Source organism: Mauremys reevesii, linkage group 6 (assembly GCF_016161935.1).
Source record: "Mauremys reevesii isolate NIE-2019 linkage group 6, ASM1616193v1, whole genome shotgun sequence".
In the NCBI taxonomy this organism is placed as follows: Eukaryota; Metazoa; Chordata; order Testudines; family Geoemydidae; genus Mauremys; species Mauremys reevesii.
The window spans coordinates 93,370,866-93,397,788 of NC_052628.1; the positions used below are offsets into that span (position 1 = coordinate 93,370,866).

General features: G+C 40.3%; 1 protein-coding gene across 3 annotated transcripts in view; it reads left to right on the forward strand.

Moving 5' to 3' along the window:
• Nucleotides 1-26,923, forward strand: part of RORB (RAR related orphan receptor B) — a 198,536-nt gene that overhangs the window by 53,697 nt on the left and 117,916 nt on the right. The gene's annotated exons all lie outside the window — the stretch shown is intronic.

Sequence of the window (26,923 nt, forward strand, 5' to 3'; positions counted from 1 at the left end):
GACTGCAGCCAAGGAGTCTCCCTGATGCAAATATCAGAGAAACTGCATTAGGATGCAACATCCCTCTGTTTGCACGGAGCTCCTCACATCCCTAACTCAAATCTATGTGTAACTCACACAGTCTGACTTTAAGCAGTTTGCCCATGGTCACACAGTGAGTCAGTAGCAGATCTGGGAATAGAACATGAGAATGACCATATTGGGTCAGACCAATGGTCCATCTAGCCCAGTACCCTGTCTTCCAGCAGTGGACATTGCCAGGTGTTTCAGAGGAAATGAATAGAACAGGGCAATTTATCAAGTGATCCATCCCCCTGTCGTCCACTCCCAGTTTCTGGCAATCAGAAGCTAGGGACACACAGGGCATGGGGTTGCATCCCTCACCATCTTGTCCAATAGGTTTTGGTTCAGTTGACCCCGTTCAGTTAGCCCTGCCCCACTACACATGTGCAAAAGCACAGCTATTGGGGGATGGGTGGGGAGGAGAGTGGACAGGCTCCACTGATGTGTGGCAAAAAGCTGGACTTTGAGCTAGGAACTGTTTGAGGGCTGTGGCCTGTCAGAAGACCTTGGTAATAGGATAGACCTGACATTAGATGGCTGGGTTGACTGGAGCCCAGGAGCTGGTGGTTGAACAGTAAGACAGGCCATTGCTGCTGGGAGCCTGCCTGTAAGGAAGGGGGTTGAAGGCTGAACTCAGTAAGGCAGAAGAGTCTTTTGTTGCTCTTAGACATGCACTATGGGACTCTTGTTACCCCAGAAGGGGTTGAACTTTTTCATGTAGCTTAGCCAGAGGGCCAAGTCACCTCTACAGTGGGAGAGGGCCAAAGAGCCTGATGGGGAGGGTGAGGCAGAGTGGCTGCAATGCCACACTGCCATGAGGGGGTGTTCTGGGATGATCAGTCTTGGACACAGGGGCTCTTCTTTAATAATAGTGCACCTGTTTCTATGTAGCAATATTCATTTGGCCAACAGTAGCTTTACAGCATTTTTCACAAATCCCACTGATGAGTTTAGCTGATAGAGTATCCTTGATATTGCCAGTAATGGCAAGAGCAGGAATTTTTGTTGTGACCTGGTACTGCAATACAATGGCACACACGTACTGCAGTGAATATATGATGAAATGACTCTAGGACCCCTATGGCTGAGCTGCAAGACCGACACTACTCCAAAAATGTTGAGATAGTGATTATAATAATATTTTCCCCCACGGTTATTGTACCCCAAAGTAGTTATGTCAGGACATCACTACTACTTCTCCAGTTTTCTCAACCACAAAACTGGAGTTGGAATTCATTTTGGCAGCTGCTGAGCCACCCTAATATAGCAGCAGATGAATCCAGGCAAAGAACAGATCTATCACTGTATCTGACTGATCTTTCTGTTTATGCACACTGACAAATTCTCACCTCTCCATATAGATCAGCAGGCTCTGTAACCAGTCAGTCACACATAAGTTGTGACAGCACATCACAAGATTGGCAATTTGGAGCCCTGGAGAACAAGGTAAAACATGCAGTTATTTTACATGGACACAGCAGCCTTTTCCATATCAAGAATTTTTTTCTTTTGCATCCTCTTACAACATTCGTCTCAATATATTAACATACATAGAAAGATATATAAAGATAGGAGACCATGAAAACAAATCTTTACAGTTCTGTTTGTTTCTTTTTCTCTTTGGAGGTGGCTGGACAGGGTAATAAATGAAGCCATTGTCTAATAATTGGCATGATCACCTTCAGAATTAAATTATAGAACTGACGACTGACCTAAAATATCTGAAACTGTATTTTTTCTGAGTTGATTATCCCCTTTCCTCCACCACACAAATTTTTTTTTATAGGTACTTACTTGTCATTATGAAAACAAAATCAATTACTGACTTCCACTGCACTCTTACAAACCAAGGACTGAAAATTCAAATGAGTTCGTAAAGCTAGGTACCTAAATCTGTATTTAGGCACTTACATAAAAAGACAATGTTGGGTGAGGCTTTCATAAAACACGAACATCCAGGGAGAGAAATCTGAAGGTTGGGTGGGGACTGCAGAAATACAGGTGAAACAGAAGTGTTGGTACACAATTGGACTTTATGCCCTGCCTTCAGTCATGTGACATGAGTCAAAGGTCATTACTCTTGTCACACAACAGGGCTCGCTATCCAGTGGATATTGTTACAGCCACCACTGTGTAGTGGGGCTTATCATCAAATGATTTTTCAGCAGTTTGTGTGTAATTAGTTGGTGGTCTCAGCCCATTTCCTGGTGGAGAAGTGTCCACACCTCAAAAACCAGTCTCTGCAGAGAGCACAAAGATTAAATGGGCACAAAGACTGAAATATCTTTTCAATAGATGGTCCTGGTCTATGAAGTGCAGGAAATGTTACTTTACTGCAGCATGTGGAGTGGAGTGAGAATGAGTAATAAAAGGGGATATCTCTAAGAAAAGCAACCTAGGTCTCTTAAACTGATATATAGTCCCAGAAAGGTCATAGTATCAGGAGGTCAAGGGTCTCAGAATAATGGAAGTTTTGAAATGCTCTAACATTTTAACCACACAGTGTGTATTGTTCTAGATCCCTGGCTTCCTAGACTTGATGTCAATAATGATAATGATGGTTTTGCTTACAGTGCAACAAGGGGCATCTTTTCTTTCATATGATGTGACGTCTTAAAGCTTTTATTTTTTAAGTAAAAGCAGCAGATTAAGGCCCCAGTTCAGCAGAGGATTTAAGTATATAGCCAACTTTAAGCAAGTTGGGATCTAGCCTCCTCAGTGAAGAGAAACCAAGAATATTTATAGATATAATAACACAACATTAGCTTATACATCATGATTATTGGTTTTACAGTAATGAGAAAGTTCATTCACAGAGGTGTTTGAATTTTCATTGTTGAAAAAATCAAAAAGAATTGGCAACACTCAAAACCTTACATTAATCCAGCGACTCCATTTAATGGTTGGTGGTGCTTGCCAAGCAAGCCAACTTTGTGAGTAATAAATACAAAGCCAACTAACAAAGAATAATGTTGGATATCCTCCCAAAAAGCTTAAAGCCTTGAGCACATCAAAAACAATATGTTTGTTTGGTTTAACTCTTTTGTGAGAGAATGTTCAATCTTAATATTTGTAAGCTGAATTTTCATTCTTAGTGGGAAGAGAATTTACAGAACTTTCCAGAATACAAGCTCTTCTGTGTTGGTCTTGATTCCATAATGAGCCATAATACCAACACTTTTCATTTACACACAATTTCGGCAAGTGTTTTGGCTCAGTCGGCAGCACTGACCAATTACATTTAAAAAGTGACTTGAGAAAAATGTTAGGACTTCTACCTCCAGTTCATCCAAGGCTGAGAGTTACCATTGAAAATGGTTTCAGCCTGAGAGGGTATTATTGAGGATGGGGCAGTCTTCCAGCCAAGAAAATGAAACTGTCCTTTCGATATCAGAAGTACTTGGGGCACATGGAGGGGCAAATGAAGGTCCAGAATAAAAGAGAAGATAAAACCCCTAAACTACTTTGACTAAGCCACGAGTCTTTTATTAGGGATGAGAGAACTAGAAATATCTATTATTTACCCAAACTCACAAAATGCAGTGAAATCCATTTGTGAAACTCCATGGATAGTACAGTGGAAGGAAAGTCCCAAATTCTTTCAATGCTCTGCACTGTCAGTTGCAATTCTGATTATTGTGAAACTTGGCATACCATATAGAATACAACGTGAAAGAAATAATTCACTATGAATGGTTTCCAATGTACTTGCAGCTTCTCTGCTTCCAATGTATTAGAGCTTCGCTCATGCATTTCCCTGTAATGTCATTCCCAAAAGCACCTATCTAAATTGGCAGTACTTTTGAAAATCCATCATAGGACCAAGCCAGATATTATTTTCAGTGCTGCAGTACTGTCAGTACTAATGTTCAAGGTTTTTGTAGGAATAGTGAAATATTCATCTTGCCTTTTGCCCTCCAAACATCCCCCAAACTTTGTAGCTCAACTTTAGGGTAAACCTCTTTTGGCAGAGTCCCTGGCTATTTTTGAGCAGAAGCGTGAATATCAAATATTGGGGAGCAATGGCAGATGGGTGTCTTGCTATGACAAGTATTAGTCATTAATAAGCAAAGTCTACATTAAAAGTATAACTTACATTGCAAGCTAATAAAATACTGTTTAACAGATGTTTAAAAGTGGATGGAATTTTTTCCTTTGTAATAAAGTAGAGGCAATTAACATTTCTTTAGCAGAACAAAATAATAAATGACTAAGAAACACAAGAAATGCACATTATATTGAGTTTCATATATAGTGCCAGATCCTCAGTTGGTATAAATTTGCAAAGCTTCATTGTAAATTAATCTGCCCTATAAGCTATAGGAAGCATTGTAGCATAGCACCAGCATTTAGATGAAAGGTTTGGAAACAAGAAGGCTCTCCGTTTTAATCCCACTAACTCACTACCTGAAGGTGGGCTTGGACATATTACCAGACCTCATTGTTCTCATTCAGCCTATCTGAAAACTTGCTACAATCCAGGACCTTTTTTAAAGCAAGAGGTTGCATTTTTAATTACATTTTTGTGGCTAAACACATTGGGGAGGAAAAGTAAGTATTCTTGTGGATTCCATCCACTTTCATATTTAAGTGACAAGAAGAAGGTGAACAAAAATAATAAAATAAATAAAAGGCCACGAGACAAAGGCAGGGGCCATTACTGTTAGATTACACAGCACCATTTAGAGACATATATGATACCTTAAAGTCCCCCAAACTTCTTGTGCCATAAAATGCCATTAGATGTTCCTTCAAATAAGGCAGGATCTTATCTTTAACAAAAGGAGTGGTCAGAATATTCGGGGTTATGTTTGGCTCAGAATTCTTGGATATTTTATCTTTCTAACTAGATGAGGGGAGATGTTCCAAGTTTCAGTTTAATCCAGAGTGGGTTTTGTTGTTTTACTTCCAGGGACTAGATTTCCTCCTTTTGAATCTATATGTTGTCTCAAGTAGGATGAGAGTCTGCCCCTAATGCACACTGAAAGGAGTGCAGAGGGGCCACATTGCAGAAAAAGCCTTCAAGAGAAATTCTGGCTAAGCCAACCAGAATTATTTCCAGGGGCACCCAGGGAGTGCATGTGAGAGCAGCAGCTCTATCACACATGCCGAGGCTATATTGTGCTCACTGTTCCATTCCCACCCAGTTCTGTGGGCCAATGTGAAGGAAGGAACTATAGTTCTGCCCACCTTCCCTGAGGCAGCTAGCACTCAAGAGAGCAACGCAAGGTAGCAGGAACTGCAGTCTCTAGTGACATTTGGGCCAGATTCTGCCTAAGGGTCCATGACAGGAATGAGTGATTTGCTACTACGCTGACCAAAAATCTGCTTCCTGGTGCAGGGACTGGCCAAAATCTGGGCCATAAATTGTAAGCTCTTTGGAGGCAAATACTGTCTTCTTGCAGCATGTGTTCTGTAAAATATTATGTAAACCCATGGTACGGTTCTACATAAATGTTAATAATCATCATACTTACTAACACTTGCTATATAGTGAAATAGTATGTCTTTAAAACCATTGGCTAAATCCTAGGCAGGAAGTAAGCTCTTTAGCTTTATAAAAGATCTGATTCCAGTGGAGTTCAGCATCTTTTGTCTAATTCTTCTTAAAGTATCCATTACACAGTGAGCCTTTTCAGATGAAAGAAAACTTTGCTAGAGAGAAGAGGTATTTGTTGTCCAGGAGAGTAGCTTTGACTCTCTTTCTTTTAGTTGCATCAAAGAATAATTGTACCAATTGGTAATGCAAACTCCAAAAGAAAAAAAAAAGTCAGGAAAATTTCAGAATCAATACTGTAAATGCAGCACATTTTGATTTTTCTAAAAGCTGAAGCTTTTTTACAAATATGAGAGTTTGTTTAAAAGCAAGGAAGAAAGAGTTTGTTGGACTGAAATCTGGGTTTAGTTTGCCTGCCTTATATCTAAAGTAATTCCATTGAAGTCAACGGATGTTAAGTGGTGTAACTGAAAATAGAGTTTGGTCTAGTGTGCGTATGGGCTCTCAAGAGACTAAGCCTGATTCTTTTTTCACTTACCACCATCAAGTCAATAAAGTATTTTACACCTCTGGTGTGAGACAGAAGAGAATCACACCCCCACAGTTCTCAGCCTCCAGCAATTGCACATTTGCTAAATGGGTTTATGCTACTATTTGCCCTTCCTGAGACAACACCACTCTTTAGTACCCTCCATCTTCCAGATGACTAGCTTGCAACCTTGCCAGACAACTGACAAGTCTTGTGGGGGAAGGCATGGCAACTGTGACCATTTTAAATTATTTTGAACTTCTCTCCTTCAGCAGTCAGGTAAATACTACATACTTTACAAAAGTAAACAATGAAATCCAGATAAGGATCCCCATAGATCTATTGAATTGCAGATGAGTATGTAATATGGCAACAGAAGCTAGTGCATGTCTCTGGAACAGACTAAACTCTGTTGTACCCACTAGTTGTTGTGAAGATCTGCTTAAACATGTGATAATAGTAATACAGAAGAATGGAATATTTTATGACCAACATCATCTGTAGGTTGTATGTAAAGCTAAGAGTATAAAAATCTCATGTTTCAAGATGTAAACTGATTGCTGTTGTGGTCAGGAAGTCATTTCTTCTACTCCCTTTTCTAGTCCCATTATTCAACTTTGTATACAAATTAGCTATCTGCAGTGTGTGAGAGTCAGGGGGCATTTACCTTTCTCTGAACAACCAGTTATTGGCTACTGCTTGAGGCAGGATACTAGACTTGTTGGACCTAATGCTTTGATCCTTAATTATGACATATCTTCTATTCCTATGTGTAATGCAAAGCTTCTCTACTGTTTATGTAATTTTTTAACTCTGTATACTGTTTCCAGCGAGATGAGATGTGTTATCAAAAGATGCAGTCTTTTTCTGGTAATCAGTTGCAGTACTTAGCAGAGAAGGTTTGATAAATTTCAGTTATATTGAAGGATTTAATGCAATGTAAGGAGGAAGGGTGTAAATCCGTTAATGTAAATTATCTTTGCAAATGATCAGCTGTTCCTTTAAAATTTGCTCCTGCACACCAGTTAACGTATATAGTAGAGAGGCCCCAAGCCAGAAAATGCATATCTGCATCCAAATTTCAAGCAGCACAAATTCTAGGTGTGGGGGGAGCTGTATTCATATATGGGTTTTAATTTTGGCACATAATACAGAAAGGGGCCTAGCAAAATATTTGGATCAGGATCTGAGTTTGGATTATGAACTCATCATGCCAAACTTTATGGGATATTTGGATCTGGGATTTCGGTTTGGGCTACTTTCTAATTTAAAAGAGATTCTGGAAAAACTCAATATGTGTTCTGTACTCTCCTATACATCTTGAGCTAAATCCTCTGCTGGTGTATTTCCACTAACTTAAGCTGAATTACACCAGCAGAAAATTTGGCCCCCTGTATCCTAAATGTAACAAAAAGCACAAGCCAAAATTTTCCAGAGTTACCACTGATTTTCTGCACCTTCATGTTGGGGTACCTACTAAACTGAGACACTCAGGTGACAATTTTGACCCTCAGGTACAACAGCGTCGATCTAAAAGAGTGCAACAGGCTTAATTACGTAGCTGACTGGAGAAGAACAGGGATGTGTGAAATATTCACAACAAAATATTCAAAACCCCCATCATTTGAGTTGTTCTTGTTTCATTGCCAATGTATGGTCTAACTTCATGACACCTCATAGCATTTCTTTCAAAAATAGGACTGTGTTTTATTTAGCATAAATGGCTCCCTTCTGACCAATGTCATTGCATCTTGATGAAGACCATATGAGTCAAACTGCCTCGTTTTTTATTTGCCCTCCCTCTCCTACATAAAAAAAAAAAGAAAAGAAAAGTGTATCGAGTATTATTGGCCTTTTTCTCCTTTGGTGTGTTGTTACTGTGGGTGGTTTGTTTTGGCTGCATAACTGAAAAGCAGAAATCTCTAGTGTGCCATAGGTAAATTTGAGAAGACAGCATGGTGCTACTTTGAGGTTCAGTTTCTTCAAAAATCCAGTCTGAATAAAGTTAAGAAATAATGAAGGGCTGTTATCTCTTTTAGTGGGTGCTTATCTGATTGGAGCTAAGGGACAAGCTCTTTTTTGTTGAAGTAAAGTAAACACAAAGAGTTTGAGAAGAAGTGGAAAGGTAGCTGAAATATTAGCCTGACAATTCTGATCACCCAAAGGAATACTTGGTAGCACCTACAGCTTGGTTAACTTTCCTCTCTTCCTCTTCCCCCCACATCCCCCCGCCTGTGCTTACTTTTGAGGTAAAATAGTATTACAGAGAATTTTGTGATTCTAAAACTGTTGCAGCATCTCATTTCTACTGTGGTGAGAACATACAAATGGTATACAGTTGCCCAGATGAGAAAGAGAGCTGGAGGGTATAAATGGTCATAAACTAAATTTGGAAATATCCTGTAAAGCAGTAATAAAAACAAGCCAAACCTTGCTTCCTCTGCCTTAGTTCCACCTTCCCACACCCCTTTGACTGCTTTATTTCCCTACGTGCTGAGGATATAGCATGGTCTGCCTCTTATGTAAGTCTGAAATCAGAGCTGGCATGTGGTTTGTTTCAGCCTGTCACAGATGCAGTGCACTGTATTCCATTCATCAAGGCTGTTCAACATAGCATATGACTGTAAATCTTCTTTTTAATACACACTACAGTGGAGACCTTTGTCCCAGCAGTGATTTAGCTGCCTTTATTAGACTGTGCAGGGCCTAGTGATCAAAAGAGATTTTGTGAGTTTACTAATCTTGAGAGAGAGAAAAGCAAAAGCTTTTTATTCTTTAAAACAAATAAATAAAATCAGATCCAACAGGCTGGTTTTATTTCATTCATGGGGGGGAGGGATAGCTCAGTGGTTTGAGCATTGGCTTGTTAAACCCAGGGTTGTGAGTTCAATCCTTGAGGAGGCCACTTAGGGATCTGGGTCAAAAATTGGTCCTGCTAGTGAAGGCAGGGGGCTGGACTAGATAACCTTTCAAGGTCCCTTCCAGTTCTAGGAGATTGGTATATCTCCAATTATTATTATTAAAATGCTTATGGAAAAAATATTCTTGCAAAAATTCTGCAATATAGTTTGTTTGTAAGGCTATTATATGTCAGGAATTACTCCCTGAGTAAAAGCTTTGCAGCCTTGAAGGCAGTAATTTATTTAATGCCTCCTCTTTTTAAGTACCTGAAAGTTACTGTCTATTTTGCACTGAAGTGTAATTCCAATTAGGTCTTGAATTGACTTTTCAGCAAAAGTTGCAAACAAGAGCTAATAATTCTTTATTTATTTTTATTTTTATTTTTTGCTGCTTCCAAATGTTAGATTTGACATGGCAGTTTGTGTATAATGTCAGCATGGAAGAAAGAAGGAATTAGCATCTGTAAGCCTAGCAGAAGTTTCCAAAGAAGGCACACATCAGGCTCACATTGCTGAACACCCAGTTTAGACACTTTTAAAAAACATATATTTAAGCTTTAAAACCCTGTCAGTTATAATATTTGTATAGCGAAGCTTTAACTAGACTTCACTAAAATAATTTATTGTATTGCTACTCAGTGCCTGTTATCTTCTTCCTGTATGTCATTTCAACTCAAATTTCTGAAAAAAGCATTTTCCGAGATTTAAGCACTGGTGTTAACCCATCCCATGCTGTACCTCTGAACCACTGAGAGTTTAGGAGACCGAGACTATGAATTTAAATCATTATAGCAACAACGTGTCCTGCTTACACCATGCTCTATCACTAAGCTCACATTGTAAGCAGTGTGTCCCTTAGATCCATGTAAGCACTGATGGGGTTAAATGACTTTTGTATAATTTGTTCCTTCTTTTCAGTAAATGGCACAGCAAAAGTGGACACAAGAGGTTGTAGAAGTTACAGTTGATTCCCAAGAACCAGCAAGGACAGGCTGATCTGTTGAACTGTACGTGTCTATAAGAGCATTCCTGCAAAACTGACCCATGAGTGCTCTCTCCCTTTCCAGACGTAAGAGTCTGAGTATATATCTTCTGAGGGATTTGCATGAAACATTCTAAAATGTTCCATACCCCCAGAGAGAAAATGTCTGAGAATTAAAGGTGAGTGAGTCAAAAGAAAATGATATCCAAGGAGCAGGGGCGGCTCTAGAAAATAGGCTGCCCCAGGCAGCGCGGTGTGCTGCGCCGCCCTTCCTCGGTCCCGCGGCGGGTCCCCTCTTCCCGCGGCTCTGGTTGAGCTCCCGCGGCAGGTCCACCGGAGCCCCGGGACGAGCGGACCTGCCGCAGGCATGACTGCGGGAGCTCCACCGGAGCCGCGGGAACAGCGGACCTCCCGCGGGCACGGCTGCGGACGGTCCGCTTGAGCTGCCGCAGTCATGGCTGCGGGAGGTCCAGCCGAGCCGCGGGACGAGCACCCCCTCCGCAGTCATGCCTGCGGCAGGTCCGGTCGTCCGCGGCTCCAGTGGACCTCCCGCAGGCATGACTGCGGCAGGTCCACCGGCCCAGCCTGCCGCCCCCTAGATTTGGCTGCCCTAGGCAACAGCTTGGTTTGCTGGTGCCTAGAGCCGCCCCTGCCAAGGAGGCATAGAAGTCCAAACAAAGCCCATTAGCATCCTGAGCAACTGGCTCTACTTAACCTAAACTGAAATTAGATGTAGTAAAACAGTAGTGAAGGGAATACAAGAAAAGCTACCTGAGGTCCTATCTTAATCCCTCTGAGCAGCAGCTGTATTTGTTTGTTTGTTTAAACAGAAAGTATTAGAAAGGACCAGAAAGAAAACATCCTTGGTTCTTTTTTCTGGTTGCATATTATGTATATGTTGTATATAGTTTGTGATGGGAAAATTGCTGTCTGTGATTTAGGAGCTGTGGAAATGGAAAAACTGGGAATTATAGGATGGTGGGCTTTAATTTTGTTCCATCTATAGGATACAATATGAGCTATTCTATATGCATTTTTCAGTAAAGATCTAGGAGTCTCAAACTAGAATATAAATTCATCCCCCCTTAGCACTTGGGAGAGGTCCAAATTCTTATAACAATTTATTGCTTGAGCCTCTCTAAAATATTTAATCATTTAAAATGAAATTCTCCAGCACACATTCCAGTCCGTAGCAGCTGGAATTTGTGGGAAAAACACGCTGCCCCCCCTCATTTTCCTTATTGGTCCCATTTATTTGGGGTCTGTGTGACCGATGTAAATTTCATTCTTATTAAGATGATTATAGTAAAATACCCCCAGAAGAGCCAAAATCATGAGGATTGTGTTAGTATGAGAAAATGTTCATTACTATCTAGGTACTGTTTCTTTAAAAATGTAGCAGGATGCCAGGCAGGAAGGGGCTGGAGAATGTTCTAGTCAGAAGCTCTACAAAGGAGCAGAAATTAGAAATAATCCTAAATAATCAAATAAAGTTTCTTGTTTAGTGTTAGAAGAAAATGACTGTCTCTGAGTCTTTACCAGTGCCATATGACACTACTGAGCAATACAATTTAGAGAGATGACAGATCTGGCTGAGCACTCTGGTTGGCTAGCAAAAGTTCTAATCCATGTGATTCACAGAGCAGCTGCCACTCACTACCTATGAAGCCATTTAAATCAGTGTGTGCCAACATTAACCACCTAGGTATTACAAGTATCTCCTAATCTAAGTATAGGAAAAAACTGATAATTTGCCATGATTTTTTAATTGAGTTCACTGTACCACACTTGGTCTTACCATTTTTTCTCACTCAGAAAACTAATGATGATCAGCTAATGATGGTTGAAATTCAGTATTTTGTCCCATGGGAAATTCCAATATTTCAACATTTTCATTTTAATATTTTCATCCAAAATCTAGATGAAAAACTAAAATATCAAATAATATTCTCAAAATTTCCAATTGTTGAACTGACCAAAAACATTGTGCTTCAGCACAGTTCGACATTAAACTTCATTTCTCTGTTGTGTCACATTGCCTCATGTGTTCAGGACCCACATGCCCCTATTCTTCCCAATTAATCAGGATCCCTAACTGGACTGTATCTCCTATGATGCACCTAGTCATGTGACTCCCATCATGTACCACACAGCTGGGTTAGCAGGAGTCCATATTGCATTATGGAATGTAGTCCTCCAGGAAGTTTAGCCCAGAGGAGAGAATGAGGGCCCAAATTACTATTCCCAGGAGGCAATTCACCATGATAGGGAAATGCCACTTGATGTTGAACTGATTTGAAACGAAATGTTTAAGGTCATTTCAACAGAACAAAATATCCAATTTGGGTCAAACCAAGCAGAAACAAAACATTTCATTTTACTTTTTCTGATGGAAAATCAAATTTTTGATAAAATTGAAATTTTCCCATGCAAAAATTAGATTTTTTGAAAAGTGCATTTTCCATCTGAAAATAATTCTGATGGAAAATTCCCAACCATCTTTAATGATAACAACTTTCTCAGTGTAATAACAACACACCATAGGTGGTTATTCTAAAATAACATCACTTTATGACCTTGACTCAATTTTACACTACTGAAGTAATTGCAACAATCCTACTGACTTCAGAGGTGCAGAACTGGGGGCACACACGGAGCAATTCCAAGTGTGTATTTTACTCAAGTGCTTATTGCTACAATTTAGGGCAATTGCACCTGCATTTCCCCTCAGTGGTCAGCAAGGACACCCACTCTCAGGTTTGCAGCTTCCTAGCCATTGCATTGCTGGGTGGGGTATTTCCAGGCTGCACAGTTGTCTGTTTTCTTTGTATTATTCCCAACACACATACATTGCCCAAGGACATCTGCTTGCTTTCCCTTCAGAGATGGTTAACAGGTGTAATTGCTATAGTTATAAGTACCACAGTTCTTTCTATGTAAACCTATTTTATTCCTTCAGTAAAAGGCATTACAGAGAAAACATTAAAAATAATAAAAGAACCTACATGTATGCTAATAAGCTTACCAGAGTTAACTCCAATCCTAACACCACCACCACCACCTAAGGGCTATTCCTTGTGGTTACCAGTCCATCACAGCTTCAGATCAAAATGAATACCCAATCTTATGAACCCTCAAGAGGCCCAGTCCTTCCAACACTACCTTAAGGATTGGAGCTCCTAGTAGACCAGGGGTCCTGTCCATTTGCTGGATCAGGAAGGAGGCCCTGAGCCTGTTTAAAACCAGACTGTTTATCCAAAAACCCTTTCTTAGTCTTGATCCCTGGAGAATCCAGTTTGAACTAGTATATGCATCTCTCTTCAGGGGGTTGGCTTCAAAGGGTTGATAATGGTGGAAGTTCTTTAGCATCCCCTCTCCTTACAAGAGAAGGTACATACAATGCCACAGTAACACCTACATAATTGCATTTTAATAGTGTACTCCAAGATACTAACCCTAATTCAATAAACTTTATTGAATTAAATTAAACTTTATCTTAATTCCATAAAGTTTGTTCAGGCTATTACAGGATATTGTTAGTCTGACACATTTATTCTACCTCTGTGTAAAGTATGCAATGATACATACGTTGGTTATGAAACAAGATCAGGCAGTTTAAAAAAAAATGAGGAAATTTCTAAATCCCTTTTTTAAAATTCTAATACTTTGGTTCTTAAAAAGATGTTTGGAGTCCCTAAATGTACCTTTTGGCACCATCTTGTATATAATCCACTTTAATGGAATTCTTGATAATTTTAAATTATTAAAATTTTTGAAGGATTATAATTGCTATTACTAATTATACATTGAATTTATAATCAAATATTCATCATATAATTGAGATCAAAATGTTTAATCCCAGAAATGTTTAGAGCAATGCAAAACATCCTGGATTTAATTAAGATAGAAGGTTAGGAATGAAATTTTAAAGGAAAACCTAAAGGTGGGGGGGGGTCCATTTATATGTTTTAAAAATTTAACTTAATTGTTAAGCTCTCTTCAGTTTAAAGTGAGGGGAAAGAAGAGATCCATAGTAACACAAAGGGAAAGCAGGCTACATTCAAGCCAAGGGTTAAGGCCAACCAGGACTTCCACCTGCTTTGCATGTCTTCATTTACACTTAATCACTTAATCTTTTAGACAGACTCCTGTTCCTCTATGCATCTCATTTCAGGATTGAGGGCTTAAATTGCACCTTTGCAGGAGAAGACATGAGGCTTTTAGGGCACATTTCTCATATTTATCCTAAGTCTTCACCCTAGTGTTTCCCCATACCCTTGTTTTTGTCCTACTGAGCTCATGTATTAAGATGAGTGAGAGAAAACAATTTAAGCAACTCCACTTACATTCACAGGAAATTCCCAGAACCAGGTAAATATACACTGTGACTCTGATCCAGTGTATGACTCTAAGACTGGTGTGGTTTTGTCATGGGCCTTACAGATATTCCTCAGAGTTCTAGTATTTCTTCAAATATTGGATAATGACTGCACCACAACTAAAGGGGGGCAGAATTTGTCTGGGCTTACCAAAAGAAGGACAACTCTGTTTTGTGGGGGCGGGTAGTGGAGAGGAAGAAGGTCAAAAACTTCTGTAAAAGGTGGTTGGGGTCAGCTTTGCTGCAACGACTCTCACCCCATCCCCCATGAATGTGCATGAAGGTATGAAACCTGGGTGGGGCAAGTCTCTATGTCCAAGCATCAAGGAAGCCAGCGCCCGCCCTCCCTCCCCCTAGTGGAGGCGAATGGCAGGCTGGGTTAGGACCTGCTTTGGGCATTATGCTAGTCGCCCCTTTTAAAGGGGGTTGGGAAGGAATTTTTCCCACACTACCTGAATTGGCTTCAGTGGAGTGAGGTTTTTTCACCTTCCCCACAGCAGCTGTGAAGGAGGACCTTTTCTGGTGAGAAGAAAAGGTGGTAGGCCATATGTCACAACTTATTTTGTAAGGTTGGGCGGATGTCCAGTGCAGGTACTCCATAGGGAGGGCAGCCAGTGACCAGATAAATGGCCTGATAAAGGACTTAAAAAGAGATACTGGATAAAGGAACAGAACAGGGGAGGGGGTTTGGGGACTCCTATGATTGGTAAACACTCCCCCGCCCCTTGGTTCTCATAGCCCTCCTTAACCCTCTTATGAGGCTGGTGGATGGTAAGGTCCAAGCCATGGGTTGGCTGGGGACCTGGATGGAAACAAAGCGGGGCTGGTGGAAGCCCCGGAGAATTGATTTGAATAAGCATGGATTTGCCTGCACTGAACATATTATCTGCCAGCTAGTCCCAGACATCTATATAATAAAGTTACGGCCTGATTAAAACCCATAACAAGTCTCCTGTCCTTCTTATGGTATACCCAGACAACAGTGTTTTGTGTTTGGATGAATATGCATGAAACCAAGACTTACACTTGAAGCCTCTATGTAAGGACAGAGTGGCCTCCTTGCTCATCTCTATTGTTTCTAAAAAATGTTTTCCAGGAGAAATAATAAACTCCAGTTACCATCTTCTTCACATAGCTGCTAGATCATTGTGAGGAGGGCAATTGTATACCTGGTTCATCGTCTCATTTTGCCTTGTTTAGTTGGTAAGCACAATTAATACAATATAAATAATTTAACTTCTTAAATTTAACAAACATTTTAATCTGACAAACGCATTTCTTAATTTTTTTAAAAAATAAAAGCACTTTTATGAGGCACTTCTAGTGCCAAGTGAAATGGCCAGCAGTAAAATTTTGAAAAGTGGGTGCCAAGAAAATGCAACCCAAGAGCTGAAATTTGGCATTGCTAGTTGTAACTAAGTCATGATGTCTTAGGACTGTGACGTGAGAATCTTCAGATAGTGTCATGAATATAGCTATTGCTAGCATCAGCTATGATTGCAGATGTAAATCTGTAATATAATTCTTGCTAAGGTGTGTGTAAAATGGATATTGCTTCTCATTGGTGTGAATAGAAGATAGTCACTATTCTGAGTATAAAAAAGTTCCATATAATGTTCAGGCCAGTTTCCTTCACAGATTTGCTAATGTTTTGAACCCTTAACAAATCTGGACTGATTTATAGTTTTGTATCAAAAATTGCCATTTCGCTTGGTTTCAAACTATTTAGATTCCAAACCTCAGTGACTGTGAACCCACTCAGAGCAAAGAAAGTGTTCCAAGAAATCTCTGTAAGGTGAAACAGCCAAGTTTCACAGAGCTCTAATTAGATGTCTAATGATGGTAATACTTGTTCACGAGCAGAGGGTTTTACTGATGATCAGATTTGGAGCCAGGAAAGATATTTTCCTGAGGACAGAGAAGATCTGTTTTTCTCCTTCCTCTGGAACACTGAGCAAGGATCACCACCAGCAGCAGGCAGCCGTATCCCACGCAGTCAAGTTCCACTAACCGCAAAGACGGATAGGTAAAGATGGGTCTTGACCTTTGTTTCTTTGCAGATCCACAGCACTAGAAACAGTTCAATTTGCCACAGCAAATCTGATTTCAGCTGTAGTCTCAGGATTTCACTAACTGAACTAGAGATAAAAACAATGAGGAGTCCTTGTGGCACCTTAGAGACTATCAAATTTAGTTGGGCATAAGCTTTTGTGGGCTAAAACCCACTTCATCAGATGCAGGGAATGAATAAATGCAGTAAGCAGTATATATATTACAGCACATGAAAAGATGGGAGTTGCCTTAGCAAGTGAGGGGTCAGTGCTAACAAGGCCAATTTAGTTAAGGTGGAAGTGACCTATTTTCAACAGTTCACAAGAAGGGCTGAATATTAACAGAGGGAAAATTACCTTTGTAGTGCTAACAAGGTCAATGCAATCAAGGTGGACGTCGTCTGTTCCCAACAGTTGACAAGAAGGTGTGAATATCAGCAGAGAGAAAAATTTCTTTTGTAGTGACCCATCCACTCCTAGTCTTTATTCAGGCCTACTTTGATGGTGTCCAGTTTGCAAATTAATTTCAGTTCTGCAGTTTCTCGTTGAAGTCTGTTTTTGAAGGTTTTTTTGCTGAAGAATTGCCACTTTTAAGTCTGTTATTGAGTGTCCAGGGAGATTGAGGTGCTCTCCTTCTGGTTTTTGAATGTTACAATTCTTGATGTCTGATTTGTATCCATTTATTCTTTTGCGTAGAGACTGTCCAGTTTGGCCAATGTACACAGCAGAGGGGCCAATGTGATATATGCCATCATGTGCCAGCAATGCCCCTCTGCTGATACAGACTAACACGGCTACCACTCTGAAACCTGGACTAGATATAAAGTATGGAGTGCGAAAACTGTGGAGATAAGTAACTTTCAGTCAGTAAGTGTTGAGCTTGCCAGCCTGCTATCGTTCTTACTTTAGCAACCAGATAATTTACATTTTCATGAGACTCTACATGGAAGCAGTGCGCTTCCACTCCTATAAAGAAAATATTCCAAAATTACTGTGCCTCAGAAAGAAAGCATTTCTGCATGTGCCACTAATTTTTCAGTAGTGTTTAGTTCTTTTGAAGGGGAGGGGAAGCAAGAACTCATTTTAAATTATCATAGGACATAAACTTAGCTAGTGAGAATTATTCATTAGGTAAAATGCTTAGACATGTGACTAATTCTGTATATTAAACCTTCTGCACCACTTCAGTAGACCTAATGAAGCCCGCTAAGTATAGTTAAAAATACCTCTTATCCTCCCAAGTTTGCCTTGGCTTCTGAACAATATCAAAAAGAATTTCTTAGGTACACAACCATACACTAGCACATAGGTGGGGTCTTACTGATTGTTTTAAAAAAATTCAGCTCTAGGCAAATTATTTTTTATCTGTTATAACAGAAGAAAGCAAACACTTCATACTATACTCGGCAAGAAGGATGCAAACTCCATCAGCTTGTAGGATGCAGGAAATGGTTGGTTTCTCACCACAGTACCAGGAGAGCTACCATAGCTACAGACTTCTCGTACTGTTTATCCTGTCGTTGCCACTTCTGGTGCTCTAAAACCTGTTACTTTTATATGCACCTAGTTTCATAGCACTCCACACTATCTAGGTGTCTATATAATCTCCATTAGTCTAGTATCTGAGCATCTCACAAAAGTTAATGAATTTAACCCATAAGGTAGGGAAGTATTATTACTCCCATTTTAGAAATGGGACATTGAGGAAGAGAGAGATTAAGTGACTTGCCCAAGTTCATACAAGAAATCTGTGGCAGAACAAGCCAGAAATCCATCTCAGATCTTCCGAGTCCTTAAACATAAAACTGTCCTTCCTCTGTCCAGCCAGTGTTGGATGATGGAGTACAGTATAATGTGCAGTTCTGGACCTTTATCTGTTAAAAAAAGGAAAATTATATAAGTACTACCAGTTGCTTTGTTTCATCAGAGTAATGCTACCAGAAAAACAAGCAAACAACTATGTGTTATATTTAGGGTAACCAGCTGTCCTGATTTTATAGGGACAGTCCCGATTTTTGGGTCTTTCTCTTATATAGGCTCTTATTACCCCCCACCCCCGTCCTGATTTTTCACACTTGCTGTCTGGTCACCCTAGTTATGTTCTCTGATACATTTGGAAAGTCACAAAGGAGTGCAAATATATTGAATAGAATATTGCTTATATTGTCCACAGTTAATGTCTGTGCTAGAAAAAAAGTAAATGGAACATGAAGACCTTATCTCTGTCATTTAGGCAGAAGTGTATTTAGGCCCATTACATTAAAGATACTATTCAAGAAAGCTACTTGCATAATATCGTGGTTTTATGCTGGCAAATTCAGTATCTGTACAGATTATCTGCTACATAAGCATCAGCTATGTGAGTTAAATAAACTGAAGGCAGCTTTATGATGGACTCTCAGCCTCAACTTTTCCCAGTGTAGAGTTTTATGAATCAATTTTATTTGCCTGAGCATGATTCTCTTTGAGACTGATCTTGTCCCTATTGAAGCCAATGGTAAAGCACCCAATGACTCTAGGGAGAGCAGGATTGAGCCCTTTATTCCATTTCTCTTCCCATTTCCCTTTGGTTTTGTGTAATTGCACTTCCAGCTCCCCAAACAGAGTGACTATTTCTTTGTGTGATCAGTAATCCATATTGATGGTCAGTTTCATGTATGAGGTTTGTGCTATGTAAATTTTCATATAATTTACACCAAAATTTGAATCATTCATGGCACGTGATAGGACCTAAAACTGTAATGAAATTTTTGCTACATGAGATTCAGATCAAGAAAGAGTTATGGTCTGCTGCTGGCTCCTTTTCAGACATGTTTTGGCTGCACAAGGAAGATTTTAATGGGTGTCCTTGGGTTAAAGCAACTTGTTCTGTCTCCTTTCAGTTTGAATCTTAATTTAGGACTCTGTCCTTATGGCCTATTACCATGACTAACATCGCCAGCATTAGTACCAATTAATGCCAGCTGTGACTGTGCTGTTTTGTGACGTGAAAACTATAGGAATAAGACTTTGAACCTAGGCAGGATTTGAACAGGTGGTCTCCTGGTAAAGAGCTTTCTCTGCTATTTACCAGTCCCTCTCATCATGAAACATGCACAGTTACCTTCCCTAATTTAGGACCCAGTCTTGCAAGATGCTGGGCACCTCTTGGAAGAAGCTGAAATCCATGGGAGCTGAGGATGCTTGGCACCACCTTGCAGGATTGGGCCTCTTGTCACTTTCTTCACATTTTGCACCCCAAGTGTCAGTATAATCAGAAAGAAAGTACCAGCATTTTTGTTGATCAGTTTACAGAGAGGACCTGATCAGATGCCTTGTCACTAATGTGTTTTACAATATTATGAGTAGGATTTTCAATATTTGTATTTGTTGGTTTGTTTATTTAGCAAACATGGATTTCAATGGATTTTCCATGGATGCATGTATCAGACATCACAGATTGTAATTTGGCAAATCATTTAAAAATCAAAACACACTGGCCCTTTTTCAAGTGTCAGTCATCTCTTCCTTTCCCCCTCCATACTCTCCACACAAATCAAAATTCATGACGCAGTCAATTCTCAATATGTATGAAAAGATTAACTACAAAAAGTAAAAATAATTCAGCACTGGACAGCACTTTCTGTTAGCTGAGTGATTCTGGTTAAAAAAAAAAGTATCATTTCTGTGTTTGCCTGCAGAATATATTTACATGAATTTTCCAGAAATGGGAGCCAATGTGCTAATTATTATTATTTCCTGTTTTACCTGGTGACACAGGAAAGTTAGAGTGAATGTGGCTATAAACAGAACTGTCACTTCTTTTCCACAGAAGAATCAACTAGACATAACAGATTTTTTTCATAATAAATAACCTATAGCTTTCACTTTATTGTACATGTTATGTGACAAATTAAAAGTACATTGTTATTTGAAGTATTGGGACCTTGAAAATCCAAAGAGAAGACACTTCGACTGTTACCAAGAAAAAGAAAGATATTATAAACTGCTTCTAAGCTTCAGATGTTTACAATACACGCTGTGAATCTACAACCATGAAATTCATTAGTCTCAACGTTGTACATTCATAACTGGAGAGTCAGGAAAACTACAAATGGTACAGGATTATCTGCTGCCTGTACATGCAAGTCATCACAGTTATATACAGTACCCTATGAATATATGACATAATGTGTGAATAGTAGGGTTATTAAATGGTAGTCAAAATTGGTTAAGAAATCATCCTTGCACAGTGGATATACTACGGAAATCATACTGTGTAGTAAAACACATCATAGCCTGCCATCAATAAATAGTTAGTGATATTTTCTATGTATATGCTGTTGATTGAGTGGCCTTATTACACAGCTGAGAGTCCAATCCTGGATTCCTTGCATAACCCAAACTCCCCATTGATTTTTAGCCAAGTAAGGCATTCAGGATCCTATCCCTCATAATTAGAGTGAACAGATGTCCCATTTTTAAAGGGACAGTCCCGTTTTTGGGGACTTTTTCTTATATAGGTGCCTATTATGCCCCCACCTCTTATCCTGTTTTTTCACAGTTGCTATCTGGTAACCCTACTCATAATTAAAGTTTGAGCCACAATTTGATAATGTAAATCTTGATATGCTAGTCAGTAACACATATCGACTGTTTACAGTTATTGCATTAAACCTTGTAATCCTTGGATATGACATCAGAAATGTAAATAGTGGCTAGAATCTCAGCTAGCATAAGTCCATTGAACTCAGTTGAAGCTATGTCATTTTATACTAAGAATCTGGCCCTGTGGATTTTAGTTGGCATTGGCTAAACTGTGCCTTATAGGCAGAGTGGTTTGGAAGCGGTGCAGAGCCTTACCACCCCAGGAGAGCATTAGAAGGTGATATACAAGGTGCATTTACTTCAGCCCTTGAAAAGGTAGATCATACGATCCTCTCAACCTCAAATATTTTGCCATAAGACTAAGAATGCTGGCTTTCTAGTGATTTATTTTAGATCTCTCTCTCTCTCTCTCTCTCTCTCTCTCTCTCTCAATTTTACAAAATATATAAAAATATAAATAGTTGCAATCTTTATCTCTTAAATTACATTAATATAATAACATTAAAAGCCCAACATATGCAAATATTACATAAAAGAGGGTGGGGAAAGTTTCACTAATTGTTTATATCACCTGAAATCACAAAATCACAATGTAATTTTCTCATAAGGTGTATTCCTTCACATAAGAGAGAGGGGTCTTTAGGGATGTGGCATCTTATCTGATGAGATCTGAGTAGTTTATGTGATGTCAGATTTACTACTATCCTTTGTGCCTATCACCCACATAGTTTGTTTTCTGATCGACAAAACATACTATTAGTCATGATGTGCATTTATACCCAATCAGACTGACCAAAAATAAACTCCAAAGTATGTGACTGAGCATGAAACAATATAATGTACTGGCAAGTGAACATGTGTTCCACTGACTTCTGCTAGCTGGAATCAGAATGGTTCCACTGTGGCCAATATTATTGACAGCTAATGGAGATTCCTATTTTAGCCCAGCTAGTACTGTCTTGTGCTTTGGAGCAGGAGCATCTGAGTTCTACTCCCATTATTGACATGAAATTTTTCACAGGCCATCAGCATAACGATTGCCAGAAGTCCTACTTTGTCTCTGATTGTAACAATCTAGAGAAGAGTAATATCCTGCAATTTCCGACTGAAAGGCTCCCAAAACAAAATAAACCAGGGAAGTGCTTCTGCTCCCTTAAGAATCATGCTTCCGTGTAACAACAGTTGGAAATACTACAGAATGTGTGATATTTTTATGGAAAGATAGAATTTTTAGTAAGATAAGACTTTACGCCAAATTCATCCCTGGTGTAACTAGATTGATGTCAAAGGGTATGTCTACACTACAAGAGTAGTTCGATTCAACTTAATTTGAATTTGTGGAATCGACCTTACGAAGTCGAATTTGTGTATCCACACTAAGGACACTAATTTGACTTTGTGATTCCACACTAACGGGGCCAGCGTCGACTTTGGAAGTGGTGCACTGTGGGAAGCTATTTTTGAGAGCTTTTTGGTACTTGAGCACTCTGCTGGGGTGGAGTGACAGTTTTCACGGCCCCTGGCGCACCTCCTTCTTGTTATTTTGGGTGAGGGGGGTATGGGACTTTGTGGCGGGGGAGGGCAGTTGCAGATACACTGCAGGGGGGCTCTGTCCTCCTGCATGCGGTCCTGCAGAACATCCACAAGGCGCCTGAGCGTGTCCGTTTGCTCCCTCATTAGTCCAAGCAGCGTTTGAGTCGCCTGCTGGTCCTCCAGACGCCATCTGTCCTCCCGTTCGCTGTGTGAGCGCTGCTGCTGGGAGAGGTTCTCCCTCCACTGGCTCTGCTGGGCTGCCTCGGCTCGGGAGCAGCCCATAAGTTCTGTGAACATCTCGTCCCGTGTCTTTTTCTTGCGCCGCCTAATCTGCGCCAGCCTCTCTGAGAGGCATGCTGGAGCAGGTCAGGATACAGGTGCAGCTGTGTGATGGGAAAAAGGGATTGACTTCCTTATAAAGATACATTTCCACAAAGAGGAAACATAGTCTAGTCAGTCTCTGTGAACAAGACCATGCACAGCACTCACTCAGGGAAAGTTTGAATTTTTGGAATTCGCTTTCATTGCCTGGGGGATTGCACTGCAGACCAGACAAGTGGGGCGGGACAGCAGAATCTGTGGAGCAGCCAGGCATGGTAAGCCAAAAACTTTTGGCTGCTTAAAAGTCAATGCATACCACTGTCCTCTTGCTACAGGCAATCCTGAAAGCATAAACTCTGCCCCTGTTGCACCCCCTCGCATCTGTTCCCTGGGAAAGATCTCTGTATAATGCCACTCTGCAGCCTCCACCATGTGGCTGTAAAGTGACGCTCATTGTTATGCAAAGGAACAGTGAAGCACTCCCAATACTAATAGTACACAAATTACTGTAATTAAATGCAGGAGTCTCCGAGCGAGATCACCCTGAGGAGGGTCACTGAGGCAGATAGAGAGTGCATGCTGCGTGAAAGCCAGCACAAACCAGGGGCCTATGCGGCCATGCTCGTGGAGGCAATGCTCCCGGAGTACCTGATGATAGCCTGGCACGGAAAAGTGTGCTACCACGGAGCACCCAATAAGGCAGCTCTCCCCAGGAACCTCATGCGGAGGCTTTTCGATTACCTGCAGGAGAACTTCTTGGAAATCTCCCAAGAGGATTTCTGTTCCATCCCCATATATATTGACCTTCTTTTCGCATAGTTAATATTCCTGTTCTGTTAGAAAAAATGTTTGCATGTTTAAAGCACTTACCGACTGATCCTTCCCCTGATTCAGGGTCTGGGGTAACGGCTGGGGAGGGTTGGTAGGGGATCTCAGTGAGGGTGATGAAGAGATCCTGGCTGTCGGGGAAATCAGCGTTGTAAGCGCTGTCGACTGCCTCGTCCTCCTCATCTTCCCCGTCCGTGAACATCTCCGAGGAACAGTCCGTCGACAGTATCCCATCCTCAGAGTCCACGCACACTGGTGGGGCAGTGGTGGCAGACCCACCGAGAATGGCATGCAGTGCCTCGTAGAACTGGTATGTCTGGGGCTGGGCTCCAGAGCGTCCGTTTGCCGCTCTGATTTTTTGGTAGCCTTGTCTCAGCTCCTTGACTTTCACACGGCGCTGCGTTGTATCCCGGCTGTATCCTCTGAGTGCCATGTCTTTGGAGACCTTCTCATAGGTCTTTGCATTCCGTTTGTTGGAGCGCAGCTCCGAAAGCACAGACTCATCGCCCCACACAGCAATGAGATCCAAGACTTCCTGGTCAGTTCATGCTGGGGCCCTCTTTCTAGTCTGAGATTGCATGGACACCTCTGCTGGAGAGCTCTGCATCGCTGCCAGTGCTGCTGAGCTCGCCACGACGTCCACACAGGAAATGAGATTCAAACTGGCCAGACAGGAAAAGGAATTCAAATTTCCACGGGGCTTTTCCTGTGTGGCTGGTCAGAGCATCCAAGCTCGAACTGCTGTCAAGAGCGTCAACAGAGTGGTGCACTGTGGGATAGCTCCCGGAGCTACTAAGGTCGATTTGCATCCACACCTAGCCTAATTCGACAAGGCCATGTCGAATTTAGCGCTACTCCCCTCGTCGGGGAGGAGTACAGAATTCGAACTAAAGAGCCCTCTATGTCGAATTAAATGGCTTCCTGGTGTGGACGGGTGCACGGTTAATTCGAATTAACGCTACTAAATTCGAATTAAAGTCCTAGTGTGGACTAGGCCAAAGATGAATTCGTCCCAACAGCTTTTAGCCTATAAAGAATGAAAACCACATAAGTTCCTCATTTATATGACCAATTTTACGAAACTTCTATTTATGACGCTGTAGCTCTCAGTGACACCATGTGGCTGATAAAGACATGTACAACTTGGTGCATCTGGTATAATAGATCATTTGATACATTGTAATGGATAGGTGCCATATTTCAGCCTCATAATCTATTTTATTTCATATTTATAATAAGGAAATTACCTCCAAACTGTGAAAATAATTTTGATCAAATTCTATTGTTGCAAGTAGATATTGAGAGTCTGTTTCTTCTATCACTAAAACTGGTGAAAAGCAGGAGTAACTTCATTAGTGTTAGTGTAGTTACACCACTATAAAAATGGTCTAAGGTGTTCCTTGCTCAAAATGTTGGCACAGAGGAGTGGAACTGTATTTTGTAGTATTATTACGGTACTGTAATAGAAAAGCGTTTCCACAGTGTATAAATGAACTACCCTCTATTTAAGGGATGTAGTCTATTTTAGTTTTTCACAGAATGACCAAGAATGCATATTGCCTAAAGAAATCAGAGACATTTCTGAAATAACTCTGATGTATTATTAATTACAGTAGTTGGACACAACTGGGCTTGCCTCCAAACTCTGGGAGCACTCAAGGAAAAAGGGTTAGTATCAATGTTGGAATTATGCCAGGGCCCACCACGGTTGAATCTTGAGAGTTCTAGAAGGAGCCTAGCACCTTCTTGTGAGGACAGACTAAATGGAAGTGCATCACCCTAGTTCTGACAGCTGAATTCTCATGGGTGTAAACAGCTAGAAGCTGGGAAGGGAGGGTTAACCCCCCCCCCACAAAAAAAAACATAGGGAGTAAATTAATAAAGGAAACACTGAGTCTGGAACAGAAGCTTGTTTATCTCACTTTATTAAAAGTGGACATATTTAGAGTACAAAAATACTCATTAAAGGATTACTTTTTAAACGAGCAAAAAGAACTACTTAGAAATTTGAAAATGTTACAAACAATGATCTTCTCTCTGAGTTTCTTCTACAGCATTCGTAAGCTGGAAGTCATCATTTGTGTGTGTGTGTGTGTGTGTGTGTGTGTGTGTGTGTGTGTGTGTGTGTGTGTGTGTGTGTGTGTGTGTGTGTGTGTATGTACAGGTAAAATCCTACACCACTTGAGCCATGATTGTCCCGTTGTGTATCAAAGCCATGTTTTAGCAGGACATAGATCACTGAAACTATGCACACTAACAGCATAGGTTGCTCGTACCATCAAAATAAATTTTTATCAATTTTACCACTTCAGAAAATAGCTGATATTTGATTCAAGATAAGCAAACTGATGTATTTCTGAACTGACTTCAGTGATCTTTCTGTAGGCTGATGGTTTGCAGTAGATGAAGCTGAGTAATCATGGTTGAAATTGAAACCATACACCTGAAGCACCTCTTGAATTTGTGTTTCTGTAATGTTTGGAATTTTTATGAACATTTCAATAAGTTTGAATAATTTTGTAGCCTCTCTATTCAAATTTTGATTGAATACTGGACAATGTAAAATCAATTAGTTAATGATAGATGTACATATAAAATTCCTGAATTTGGGTAGCTGTGTTCATTTGTCCCTATTTGCATTTTCTGGGTAACTTTTCCTTGAAAGTTCAGCCATTCAGACTCTCTCCAACTTCAATCCTTTTTGGAAAATGTGCTCCTAGTGTAAATGGTAGTTTTCATCTGATTGAATTTATTGAGGTGAAGTAAGTGCAATTTTTGTAAGAGATTGGCCTTCGGTTGCTGAAACGTCTGATCCATGTTTATGACTTTTTGTCTCTGTTCAGAGTAAAAGAGTAAGTTAAACTTTTTCATTTGAGCTCCTATACCATCAGTTTGACCTCTCATTTCAGGATCTTTCATTGCGTCCTTTGCAACCTCCCACATTGCACACAGTGCAAGGTAGTTCTCAGAAACTGAAGCAAATTCTCTTGCACAGAGAGGCCATCTTGGATGGGAGACCTGGATGCCTGATGTTGTAGTTATACTTCATATTTTACGTCTTGAAATATAGCATTTTGGAGTGTTTTTAAATTAATCTTGTGCTTTTGTAAAGAGTTTATGACAGTATTACTTTTAATGGTGTCTGAGCATGCCAAATTCAAAGCATGCCTGTAGCGATGAATATACATATTATCAGCGACATAACAGCTTTGTCCATGACAGTTGTTGATCCTTGGTTTTAGGCATAATACTAT